This window comes from Plutella xylostella, chromosome 22 (assembly GCF_932276165.1).
Source record: "Plutella xylostella chromosome 22, ilPluXylo3.1, whole genome shotgun sequence".
NCBI lineage: Eukaryota > Metazoa > Arthropoda > Insecta > Lepidoptera > Plutellidae > Plutella > Plutella xylostella.
Window position 1 is genome coordinate 7,552,929 of NC_064002.1, and position 12,059 is coordinate 7,564,987.

The window sequence follows — 12,059 nt, forward strand, 5'->3', positions numbered from 1 at the left end:
AGATTAACAATATACGGACAAGATGACGTGTCACGTACAAAAAACAGGGCAAGAAACTGCCCGGTGTCCGCATTGTGTTTACTGTCAAACCGTTGTAAGTTCAACCTTATGACAATCAACTTAATTAAATCATCTAACCGAACTAATTCAAAATAACAAGTCAGTGGTAGAGGTGGGGTGTTATTTATAGAGATGTTTCTTTTGCTTATTCTTCATCTTGTTCGTATATTCTTAATCTAAGCGTTTTCCATACCATAGATACGTTTCATTATATTTATTAGAATAGGAAGCATCTTATAGTTAGAATCTCATGTGGCTTGGCTGAGTACTTAGTCAGGTGGAAGATAATTATTTTAAAGTTATAAGTCAACATCTTACGGAAGTTCAAGACACCATTGGATCGATACTTTACTAGAAACTTCTGGTAACAACTAGTTACAACTCAAGACTCCAACAACAAACTTAAATGTATTGAACATCGTTGTATTCTATGTTGTGAGCTTTGACTGTTTATTATAATCATACCTATAAGTATTCCTCTATTTGCATTACTCAGATCCCTTTTGTTAGTAGACATATATGAGACATTCATGCTTAACGGTCAATGTCTCATCATCGTCAGCCTTACTAGATATATTGTCATCCACTACTGGACATAGGACTCTCCCAAGGAGTGCCTCATTGTAAAATGCTATCTTTCTTTTGCTACCTGTCCAAGATTGTTTCTCCGAGGGGTCCAGGGACCAACGCTATGCTTCCTTCTTCGTGGTTTCCAGAACTCGTTTACCCCACTGTTCACCCCTTCTTCGGCATATATGGCCGGCCCACTACCTACAGTAAATTTATTAACATTCATCATCATCATCATCATCAGTCTATAGCAGTCCACTGCTGGACGTAGGCCTCTCCCAAAGCACGCCACTGGATGCGATTTTTAAGCTTTCCGCGTCCAATCATAACCAGCCACCTTTCGCAAGTCGTCACCCCATCTATCCGGATTATTAACATTATCACTAGCAAAAAAGTCTCAACATTATCATATACCTTAACATTGTTAGCAAAACTGGACTCAATAAATAAAAGCTTGATAAACGCTGAACTGAATACCTGAATTCTCAACTCTATCTAAAAATGTTTCCATTTCAAAACAAGAGCAAGTCATTCCTTTTGTCCGACTAGAACAGTTCAAGGCAGCGGGCTAAAGAACGACAACGTCAGAAAGAATACTAAAAAGACCGTAAAAGTCAGTGCCGGGAATGCTATAATAAAGTGGCATTTATTTCGCGGCCAATGAACATAGTTTATTTCGCGTTTTATGTCAAATGATTTCCGATGCAAAAGGAAAACTCTTGGAGAGTGAACTCGCTCCAAGAGAAAATGAATTGGGTTCGTCGTTCACTGGCAATTAAAAGTTTTGCAGTGATCAAACTTTAATAGTCATACTGTGACATAACTTCTTCAGCAATTAAGTACCTCGATAAACGTGGAAAGTTGAAAAGGTATGAATAGTTGTTTAGTGTAGTTTATGTCTAAGGAACCCCATTTCAGGTTATCTTCTGTAGATGTTACCTATTAGCCTGATAAATGTAAGCCTTAAATCTTTTACGAGTAGTGATGCTTTAAAGACGTATTTTTGGTGGTAACAAAAAAAAATATCTTGTGTTTTCTTCACTTCTTTCGGTTTTACAAGCCAATTATATCTAACTTTATGAGCGGTAAAAGTAAGGGTCAAATTTTCATGGCTAAGTCGTCGTTTACAGTTAATGTAATTTAACGAAGAAAGATAGGTTTAAATACTTTGTGTAGTATTTAAAAGATTTACAAACATCTACATGAATAAAATTGTACGTTAAGGAATAAATTAATCTGGTAAGGTAATTATATAAATACTGTTAATTACACACTTACATTTGTAAATAAGTATGTATATGTTTTGTCATAATAACCTTTGCCCTTTTGGTACCTAGCTTATGTATGTCTGCGGTTGTGAGGCTAGACACAGACACAGCGCCACCGACAGTGACTAGTGATCTGTCAGACAAGTCGCATCGTCTTATACACCATTCACCGTAGCTGGGCCCTCCAACGCCATATTTAGAGAACCACCAGACAGCCTTATTACTCTGAACTAGGATCGAGAACAGCTTGAAATGAACCTCAAGCTACAATAAGTTAGGGGACAACGGTTCTGGATGCACAGTAGTGCGGCTTACACGGATTGCAGGGTCTTGACTGATAGTACAGATACTCTTTAATTAAGTAACTCTTATAATTTAAAATGATTTTGACTCAAATTTTCAGTACCTAAGTATATTTTTATCATATAGTGCCATGCCCCTATGTAACAAACATATCGCAACAATGTAGGTAATTTTTCTTTAAAATGGATTTAACTTTTTTTTTAATTTAATGTGATTTTCAAGCTTTGTGTTACGATTTCACTTATCTTATAACTACATATCATGTTCTGTTTTGTAAATAGTTGTATAAATATTTATGATTACATTAGTTATTACTCATTAATTAGATTGCTAACTAACTTTAACATTAACATTATATTTGACTATGCAGATAATAAGCTTAATTCAGAACTACATTCAATACGTAGCTCAAATCAATAACCGGAGAAGTTATTCAATCAAAGAGCTTCACTCAATCAATAGTAATGCATCTTCATATAACAAATAGTTCAATACATTTGAACCGGCATCTTGACAATAGTGCAGCTTGTTGTAGATATTCCACTGAATAATTTTTTACCGAATACCTACCATAATATACATATATAAAAGATAATATATATAAACTAATCTTCCTTACCGAGTAGTAAGTAAACAAAAGAAAAATTATCTCATGAAAGTTACCACTCTTCAAAAGGCACGGACATAAAGTTTGTGGAGTGACAATCATTTATTTAAAAAAAACCTACCAAAGTTAAGTAAGCTTTTTCTCCTTCCTAGTGTGCTGGTGACTGGACCTGAACTAGGATTGGTTGGATTTGCCAGCCCGATTCGTTATTGTCAATTAACGTAATAATTATACTTTTTTGTAGATATGAATTCCCTGAAAACAGGATGAATCTTTTTGTTCCTTGGGAGTTATACTTTCTTGACTGTGGAGGGAATCAAACCACTTTTAAAACATAAATACCTTATCGATTTTTATCTAATAAATAAGATATTTTTTTAAATTGTGCAATATTTGATTGTGCTGTGAATATTCTAAGCATTTGCTTCTCAGTATGCACATAAATGCGTAGTTTATAACTATTGCACACAATTTCGAACTTGTGATTATTTGACGAATGCAAACTATGCACACACAACTCTGAGGCAAATAACTTCGCTATAGAATGAAATATAGGTCATTGACCTACTTTGGATGCACCAATCCGGTAAATGTTCACTGCATGTGACATGCGAGTGACTCATGTTCACCTCACCTACAGTTTCTTAGGTACAGTAGGTACAATAATAAGGCGTTATGAACAATCTGTTCCTAACTAAGCCCCATTACGAAAATAACAAAAATGACAGGGCCATATAATGTGTTTAATTTATTAACCACCAAACTACCTCAAATGATTTCAAATAATTTTATCTTTATCTTTAATAAGCAATGAATATAATAATTATTTAAAGAATGTATCATAATTGAAATACAAACAACTTAATAGTCAAGACAAGAGGATACCAAACCGTAAGTACTCAGCAGAGACTTAACAGGAAATCTCTTCGGAACGCAACTTGTAAGTAACAAAACAAAACTTTTCATACATCCCTCAGTACAAGATAAAGTCAATGAATCATCTTGACTTCCCAGCTACAACTGGCGTAGCCCTCTTATCGAGTTTCCTGCCGCCGCCGCCGCCGCCGCCCACCTAACAACACTCATTTATCTATAAATACCCAAGCTACATATAATCTTACTTAGGGTGATATTGTGTATTTTTTTCACTTAATATTTTCCCTGCTAAAGGTTCCCGGGGCGATTACATAAACAGGATTCAACCGCGACCTTAATGTACCTAATAAAGTTTTATGACAGACCCTTGGTGAAAACGTGAACGTTTCTAGGCGACAATGCTTTTATCTTTTCTGTTTTACTGATTGTTTTGGTCTTCGAGGAGCGGATCTGTCCTCTTAATTATGGATAACGTGTTGCTATCGACGATCGATGCGAGGGTGAACTGTTGCATTTCTAATGCTGATTTTGAGTCGCTAGTCCGTCTTTTGACTTTGATCGTTTTGCTGTAAATACTGAAATACATGTCATTATTCCTCGTAATTACTCGAGTGTTGTATTTTTGAAATATTATCTCTACCAAAATAACTCCATATTAAAATCTTCCTTCGATAGGAATTCCCAAAGCAAGAGTTCCACCGGTATCCAGGTGGAAATCACTTAAATTCCTGGTCGCACGGGATTCATTTCGGCGATCAGACGCCGGCCTCCCACAGTTTGACGTTGATGTATGGCATTTCTTCTCAGAGGGTTCATGAAATCGATTTTGTTTTGCGGATTTAATTTTTTATCTCAAATTCTTCTTTTAGGTCAAAAAAACTTTTTGCAATATTTTTAATAAATTATTTTTTTACTCATTAGTTTATTACCGAACCTTTCAAATATAGTTTAAATATTTCATAGTTACGATTATAAGAACCAAATATTTATTACTGTAGTATACAATCTCACTAAGTACGAGTAGATTAAATTGAATTTGTTTCAAAGCGGAAACTAATTTCTAATATCAGATTTGAATAATTTAGTTCCATTTGGTCCCTGAAAATGTCCAAGATGGACAGAGACATATCACTTGGGACTTTCGGATCCAACTTTGACCAATACCATAATTGGTATTATAATTTCAGGGTTATCTTGTAATTTTATAATATTAACAGAATATCGAATAAAAAAAAGATGATCGGGCGAATCAGTGCGTAACTATATTTAAATATACATAATATTCTAGTCTAAGCTTAGGAGGCATTATTAGGAGGAGTTTATTTATATCTTCAACATATGCACAAAGTTTCCATACAAGTGAGCTGCAGGTACCTAATTACACCCCCATGATGAATAGAATAAATATGAAAAAAACTGTAAATACATAAGCCATTTAGGATAGACGTAGGATGAAGCAATGATGACGTCCTTATAGGATTAGAACAACTGATGAAGTTTAGAAAGCTTACATTCCAGAAATGCTCAAAGATTTAATTAAAATTCTGGACAAGGCAAAATAAAAATACAAAAAAACTCAAAGGTACGCGAGGCAGCCAGATAGAATTGCTTGTGGAGAAATAAAAATGTTTCAAAAATATCTCAACTGCCCATTTACTACAAAGACAGAATTTAAGAAGATACGATACGAATTTTCTGACTAATCTCTCATAATGTTCAAAGAGTACCTACCTGTAATGCAGTTAACATTTGGAAAATTCAATTAATACCTTTCTTTACAGTTTGTACTAAAGAAAACAACTTAACACACACAATTTAGTACGTATAATAATAATATTTCCACGGGACTATGCATAGAATAAATAGTAAACAATAAGTTATGAAATACCACCCATAAAGAGTAGAGATGAACAAAGACGCTGAAAATTTTCTAGATCCTTGCGCAATTTAAGTTAATACTTTTAAAATATAATCCTTTTCCGTCTTCCCGACTGACGACTAACATAGACAGCAGCTTATTTGACTTGGCAACAATAGGACGCGACTGCGGTTTATTAAAAAGCCTCATTCTAAATAATTACGGGTCGGCGTTTTGGAATTAATGTAATAAATCAACGTCACGACATGTTTACGAGCTAACAGAGTTAATTCCTGTCTGACATGACGTTTATATTCCTGAATAATTGTCGTGTGAAACGGCCGGGCGCTGTGATAAATTTCTTAATTGTTATCACTATTTAGTGCTGCTGTTTATGACATGCCTGTTTTATTGTTGTAGGTTAAGTGAAATTAAAGTATGAAATGAAACTATGACCTTTCTCTATATCGCATTACTGCAGTTATCAACCAAAAGTTAATAAAGAGAACCAGAGGCGATAGCATAATGAAGAAGAATAATTACCTAAGTAATTGTACAGTGAATGACACTATTTCCTCATAATGAAGTTTATAATAATTATATCTGCTCAAACATAGTAAAGTATCAAAATCTATTAACTTCAATTTGAAATTACCTGCACAACAGTATACACAGCAGCGGAAGAAAAGAGTCCTAAATCTCTAATCCAATAATTTGACACGGCGGGATCGCATTACCGGAGAGCACTTTCCGGATAATCCGGTTTTCCGTGAGCTGTAGTTTAATTCATTTGCTGAAGTTCCAGAAGGGTATCCGGCCTCTCGAATCGCGGGCGGAGATCCCCCGAAGGCGGCCGTCGTCACGATCACTTCAACACCTATTACCTACCGCAGAGTACCTGATAAATGGAAATAAAAATATCACCCACAATATTCGGTTAAACGAGTTAGAGATTTACGGTACACCAGATTGGGCAACATAATGTTTTAAAACGATAATAATGGTTTGATGTAAAATAACATGTATTTTGGTTACATAATTATGCTATATCACGTCGCCGCCCAAAACTTAGCAGATTGTGTATGTGACTCTGACTGTATCCACCCAAATAGATACATAATAAAGGTAAACACAGCGCTCATCACAAAAAAATGTGCCCTTGATAGGATTCTGACCCGCAGCCCCGTTCTCTGGAGGTATGTAGTTTCACTATGTAGGTACCTGCTGCGATGATTAGGTACAGTTCGTTATGCTGATGCTAAATAACAAAAGTACTTAATTGAAATAGTACGGGGTAGCCTTTTGCCCAAAACCTCTTGTGATTTTAATAAGATATTGATTATAATAAGATAAAATATGACACGTTAATTGAAATAGGTACGTATATCGTATATTTTTATATCAATCTTTCTTAAAAGAAAGAAGTAGGTTCATCTCTATATTTAGTATAATCTATGCGGCGAGCGCGGCTCGCGGTTTGGAAATATGTGTGCACGACTTAGCACTGATTGTTGTTTATATTTTTTACGTGATAACTGTTGAGGTAAGGAAAGAATACACAAAACAAACACACAATATCTTTGTATTGAAATAATTGTATTTCTTTAACGTTTTCATCGTCTTATTTAGCACTGAGCCCTTATCAAACGACCTTTTATTTGAAGAAATAGTACAAAAGAAAGTGCCCAGACAAAAAATAAACTTACAGCCAACTGAAGAAGTGGAGAAAGTTCGAACATCCTTCAACGTCACTCAAAGGGAGGTCAATTCATTTATTTTATCGGAAAAGAACATGATCCATCCGCTCATATCATACTCAATTTACTGTAAACAAAGCGAGCTCGATGCGGCCCCAATACCGTAAAATAAGGATGAGAATGTTGACCAATGGCGGTGAAGAATATACCTACCTATGTATATGTCTGCATGTGGGGATCCCGCTGAAACGAAATACGAAATAATAGAGGTATGTATATTGGTTGTGATTTTGAAACTAAGGTACTAGGTAACACTTTTTAAAACTGAATAGGTATTAAGAGGTAGCTTCTAAAATTTACCATACAGATTTTACCAAGCAGCTAGTAGTAGTATTGGGAAAAACGCTTGTAATCTCTACTTTTTTCATAAAATACAGCGAACCAGTGACCGCAACACTCATAAATAGGTACGTTACTTTTGGTAATTTGGTAAAGTCAAATAATTGTAAATATTTCAAAATGCTTCTGTTATAATGTAACATGCAAGTGTAACAAAAGAAGGTACATACTTTGTATGTTACGTCAGGCATAAAAATCGATAATTATCTCCGACACTTATGTACGACACGTTAATTTTAACGGCCAGAGTGACGTAAAACAACAGAGATCTAGCTTAGTTTTATTACAAAAGTATTTTACGATGTATAAAAACTCGATTCAAACTCGATTTTGATTGTGACAAATTTGATGGGGTTATTACTAGCTTTATGTGAAGATGCAAGTTGATCGTGTAGTAACGATCATATTGAAATTTGATCGAGTTCTATAAGATTTAAGTACTGTAAAGTTTTAAGCTTCTTTTAGGTTGCGGTTATAGCTTCTGCTTGATAAAATATTATGGAGTTTTACTTCTTTTGAAATGAGTGTCTCTTGTAGATGAGTTTACTGATAATAGGTAGGTATATAAAACTGAATTTGAATGAGAGTTAGTATATTTGAATTGGAATAATCGAAGATCATTGTAATTAATTTATAAGTATGTGTTATTGTAGTTAGTGATTGTATACAGATAAGTGATTCCTAGAAGGAGTTTAGTACGCCTATTTCGCAGTAAACATCCTTTATTAGGTACATAGGTATACGTAATAGCTACATCCGTAAGCAGACACATGCCGCTTTGTGAAACTTCCCTAGAAAATTGTACTTTCTCAATTTCAGTTCGCAACAAAATCAGTTTATTTTGCTGCTGAAAAATTGCATTGAATCAGACAAAGTACATTTCTTCTTTGAGAATAATCTGACAAAGTTTTCAAGAACTCTAAACAGCCAGGAGAATTTTATACACAGACGGGAAACAAGAGAAAACTCTATGAAAATATTAGTAAAGGAAAATGTGCATTTCAGGATTGTGCCGGTTCTGAAAATTAGCATAGTATTAAATAACAACTGGCACGCCTGAAGCTTGATGACACTGTCTGCACGGCTGCGGCCGCTCCTACATTTACATGCCACCACGGCAGTAGCCGGCAAACCCACATTTTCATGAATTCTCTAAATACGATCATATAAAAATGTAGCTACAACTTTTCACGTGTGACGTGGATGGAAACGAAGTAAACCGATTGATTAAACGTTTGATAACAGGGGCCATACTCCCCACTTTTTCCGTAAGCAAACTGCACAATTTTGAAATACGCGCATAATTCTATTTCCTCGGCGCGAATCGTGTTCGAATTCAGTTATGCAAGAGCGGTGTGTTTCAATTACGAGTGCTACTCGCCGGGGTCATTATTTCCTGAGTACGGAAGCTCCGGAAACTCTGCACAGGATAGGGGGAGAGTGGTCAAGGTACGCGGCCTTTGCCGTCGCCTTCTTACGTTTGTGATCTTCGTGCGCTCTCGGAGTTCCGGGCTCTGACAATACGTGTGTGTGCACAGCATACTTTTAAATTACCTACACTATTTATAATGATCAACGCATTTTAACGCATAACTTTACTGAGGGCTGATTTTCTAGAAGAAACTGGGTTAAGGTACAAACAATAATACAAAATATAGTCTTGGATCTTGATGGATTGAATGTCCTAGTAAACGGGACTCACATAACACTGCAAAAAGTGAGTCCGGTAATGTACCCTATTGACAAAGGTCCCTACAAACCTACGCAAGGGATAATATTGGGTTGTATAAAATCAGTGTTTATGTTATGCAAAAATTCATCCACTTCAATTTAGTCTAAAGCGGCAACATTCCCAATGAGGCGCCGATAGTTTCACAACTGGAGTAACTCACAGAACTTCTCCTTTGCATAATGTTCGAAGGTTGCGGATGCTTCAGAACCTTCCGATCTTCAGACTCGCCAGACAGAGCGAGAGCTCCTAGAATTTCGTTCATTAATTTAGCTATGTGATACACGAGTCCCGAGCTATGTGGCCGCGATTTAGCGATTACACCCGACATAGAATTTAGTTGTGGCCGTCAGTTGTTGACAGTTGCAAAAGGAATTTAGGTCAAGAGATCAAGAATACATATAGTTACGTTTTAGAAATTTTAGAATGAAATGAAATTAATATTATTTATTTATTTTTTTATTTATTTATTAACTACTTATATTATCTTACAGGATAAACCTAACACAATAATAAAGAAAAATAACAAACACAACAAAAAACTTTCTTAAAAAGACACAAACAACTAAAAATAAAAAAACAATAAACTAATCAACACATAACATATGAAACATAACCTTTGCGAACTCACCCAAAGAACATGTGAGAATGTCAGTCCTCTCAGATGCCTTGTTGATTAGCCTAATAGCCCTAGTGAGTGGAGCGTCATGTAGCAGGTTGGTGCGGGCGGTGGGCACCGCGAGCAGCCGGCCCGCGCGCCGCCGCAGCCCGCGCCCGCCCGCCGGCACCGCGAGCCCGATGCTCTCCAGCACAGTGGGATTGCACAACCATCCTCTAAACACCATAAATACCATTTTGGTCAAAGCCAGGTCTCTCCTAACTTCAATCTTGCTGTATCCAACCATACCTAGTATAAATAAAGATGGGTACAGCAAAGGATAGCCCGGATATTATTATTTTTATATGATGTTGCACCTTTGCGAACTAAACGGGAAACATAAGAGTGATCTAAGTAAGTGAGTTAAGTGAACTAAGTCCAAAACCCAAATTTTCTGTCGAGTCCACGAATATGCAAGTGTAATATGTACCTTTACATAAGTATATAAAATGTTCTATACAAGAACACGTGTATTATGCAACAGAGACGTTAACATTAGACGGGGCGGTCCCGGGGACAATCTGCGTTTTGTAACTGAATGTGAGCGCGCATGCCCCGCGCCCCGCGCTGCACTTGATACGTGCCCGTGTCATTATGCACACTGCGCATTCTTTCATTACATAGAGACATGGTATTCAGTGGCCCTATCGCGAAGTTAAAACGAGATAATATTTACGAAGTAATTAGTGTCAAATTCAATATATTTCCTTGGAAGAATGGGCGGCCGCTGGTATGGGATGCCACATGCGTTGACACTTTGGCACAGTCACACCTACCAGCGACCGCGACCAAGGCAGGTGCGGCGGCAGCGACGGCTGAGGCGGCTAAAAGGCGCAAGTATGCAGCCCTAGGACAAGGCTACATGTTTGTGCCTTTCGGCGTAGAGACGCTGGGTCCGTGGGGGCCGGATGCAAAAGACTCTTAGGAGATGCCTGTCTGATCGGCTGAATCGGCTCATGATAAGATATTACATAATAGGCAGTAATATCTAGAGCGAATGTATACTCATAATAATCACCAGAAGCGTATATTTACATCTCCATCTCGGTAGATAAAGAAGCACTTTTAGTAAAGAAAAGCCGCATTTTTAATGACGAAATTTTCAATTTAAAGAAGCAAAGTTGTGCGGGTAAGGGCTGGCATAACATAATGCAGCAGGAGGGAGCGTGTAGGTAGAGTGTGCAGCGGCGTCTGTGCAGCGTTCCGTCCCAATTACAGAGCGGCAGCCATTATTTCCGCTGCCGTCCGACGGACCTCGCGACCTATGCTGCCCTGGTACCATGGACACTCGTTTTGAGAGCTGGTATTTTACCCCTGTACGCAAAAAGGGGTGATATAAGTTTAATATGTGAGTTCGTATGTGGTAACCGTAAACAGTAAGTTGCTTCAAAATGAATGGACAGTGTGGGAAGCGAATGTTTTGAGACAATTTTGAAGTTGCTGGCCCATATGTAACCTCCGTTATGATTCGACAAATATGAAGATTTATTAATCGTATAAATACATAATATTATATGCTATAGACATTACAGAGTCACCGTAGACTTCTATTTGTAACGCGTAAACATGTTATAAGCAGCACGCTTTGAGTAAACGCTATTAAATAATAACAAGCAATCAAATCTTACTCAAGAAACAAATGGAAAAGCAGAAAAGGCTTAACCAAATTTCATCAGTCTTCTCTATGAAGAAAAAAAGATTCGTAGTAGCCCGCATCTGCTGGCACTTATTGCTTAGCTGACCTCCCGAATTCGTTTCCGTACATTCTGTAAGCGGGCCTCCCCTGCCCCCCGCCACTCCTTCACCCGCAGATGTCAAAGGGGAAACTCAGATGGAACCAAAATCCAGCGAAGCTCAGTCTCTTATATTTCCATCTATATAATAATTGAATGACCTATGTTGTCTGGACTGCCAAGGGAAAATAAAGTACATTCCATGAAAAGGCCAGCGTATAAAAATGAACCAGTTAGACCGAGCTGGAATTGCTAATAAACTTTTCTTTTATATTACAGATACAAAAGAAATGGGACTCAT